Genomic DNA, 2,505 nt, shown 5'->3' on the forward strand with positions numbered 1-2,505 from the left:
AAAGGCAGTGAGACTACCTTTTCTTATAAAAGAGCTCAAATCGTTCTGATTCTGAAAACCAGAGGTTTAAGGCCATCGTGGGTGGTGTGGAGAGGCCCTTCCAGAAGGGCAGTCCGTGGGCACTGAATTAGCTAGTGACAGGGGGGCACTGTGTCACTGTACTAAGGAAGGGGAAGGGTGGACACGGGCTTCCTGCCTCCTTATCTGGGCCCTGCCACCTGTGTGTGAACCAGCAGAGAGATGACCTAGTCCTTGTGTGTGTGTGTGTGTGTGTGTGTGTGTGTGTGTGTGTGTGAGAGAGAGAGAGAGAGAGAGAGAGAGAGACAGATAGGGACAGACAGACAGGAAGGGAGAGAGATGAGAACCATTAATTCTTCTTTGTGGCACCTTAGTTGTTCATTGATTGCTTTCTCATATGTGCCTTGACGGGGGGAGGGGCTACAGCAGACCGAGTGACCCCTTGCTCAAGCCAGTGACCTTGGGTTTAAGCTGGTGAACTGCTCAAACCAGTGGTGCCTGCGTTCAAGCTGTCAACCTCAGGGTTTCAAACCTGGGTCCTCTGCATCCCCGTCCAAATCTCTATCCGCTGTGCCACCGCCTGGTCAGGCAAGATGACCTAGTCTTGATAGAAGAAGCCCCCAATATCAAAGATTTTTATCTCTTCTTAAGTGTTTGTAATTCTTATTTTCATTTGTTACCTTTACCTTCTGAGGTCATTTCAAATTATAGGTAAGTTATGCAATAGTACAAAGACCACAGGTATATCTTCACCCAAAGTTCCCATTTGTTTACATTTCAGCTCATTAGCCCGATCACTGTTTTCTTATCTACTCACCCACCCATTCAGCCATTCACTTCTCCGTCTGTCCATCTGTCTATCCATCTACCCACTCATCCACCCATCTATTCACCCACCCATCTATTCATCCACCCATTTACCTGTTCATCCATCTGTTTAAGTAGATTGCAAACGGTGTGCCCCATGACCTCCAAATACTTGTGTGGATTTCCTATAAACAAGGATTTTCTCCTATGTAGCCATGGGGTACTCCTCAAAATCAAGGAGTTAATGTTGACACAAATCTATTTATAATTTTATTGTCTCCAAAATGTCCTTTATAGGGAAAAACAACAACCACCAACAGCAGTAACCATTGAATTCCTTTCCCTCTGTCTGGGCCAGGACCCAGTGTACGGATGTGTCATGAGTCTTCAGTACTCTTGCTCAGTCTTTTTCTTTTCTTTTTTTTTTTTTTTTTTTTTACAGAGACAGAGAGAGAGAGTCAGAGAGAGGGATAGATAGGGACAGACAGGAACAGAGAGAGATGAGAAGCATCAATCATTAGTTTTTCGTTGTGATACCTTAGTTGTTCATTGATTGCTTTCTCACATGTGCCGTGTGACTGGGGGGCTACAGCAGACCGAGTGACCCCTTGCTCAAGCCAGCAACCTTGGGTCCAAGCTGGTGAGCTTTGCTCAAACCGGATGAACCTGCGCTCATGCTGGCGACCTTGGGGTCTTTAACCTAGGTCCTCCGCATCCCAGTCTGACACTCTATCCACTGCGCCACGGCCTGGTCAGGCTATTACTCAGTCTTATCTTGCATGATCTTGCCTTTTTTGAGGAAAGTACAGCTAGTTATTTTGTAGCAGTTCCTTAATTTAGGTGTGTCTTAATTTTCCCTAGGATTTGATTTAGGTTATGCATTTTTTAGCAGAAATACCAGAAACATGATAATATATAAAAATACAGCTCTCCCTTCTCCCCTTGATTTTTTTAAAAATTTTTTAAATTTTTTAATTTTTTACAGAGACAGAGAGAGAGAGAGAGAGGGATAGACAGGGACAGAGAGACAGGAACGGAGAGAAGAGAAGCATCAATCATTAGTTTTTCTGCGTGTTGCAACACCTTAATTGTTCATTGATTGCTTTCTCATACGTGCCTTGACCGTGGGCATTCAGCAGACTGAGTAACCCCTTGCTCGAGCCAGTGACCTTGGGCCCAAGCTGGTGAACTTTTGCTCAAACCAGATGAGTTTTTTTTTTTTTAATTTATAGGCATACCTTGTTTTATTGTGCTTCACTGATGTTAAGGTGTTTTTTTTTGTTTTTGTTTTTTAACAAATTGAAGGCTAGACCCTCCTCCACCAGTGAAAAGGTTAAAACTCACTTTATTGCAGTACTTGCTTCACTGCAGTAGTCTGGAGCTGAACCTACATTATCTCCGAGGTCTGCCTGTCCATCAGTATGCAGTCAGGGATTCTTTCTTAATCAGTGGATTCTACTCATTATTTTCATTGATTTTAATGTTCAAGTTCACCCTGATTTGGCCAGTTTGCCTTCACACTGCCTTTTGCATCCCTTTTTCACACCCCTATCATTCTTTGAACATTTCTTGCTTTCTGACACAATGAGAGCTCCAGGCTCATCTTGCTCTTTTCCCCACCCCAGTCTCTGAAGCAGCCATTTCTCCAAGATCACCGGTTTCTTTTAGTGGAAAATGGTA

The sequence above is a fragment of the Saccopteryx leptura genome, chromosome 2 (genome assembly GCF_036850995.1).
Source record: "Saccopteryx leptura isolate mSacLep1 chromosome 2, mSacLep1_pri_phased_curated, whole genome shotgun sequence".
NCBI lineage: Eukaryota > Metazoa > Chordata > Mammalia > Chiroptera > Emballonuridae > Saccopteryx > Saccopteryx leptura.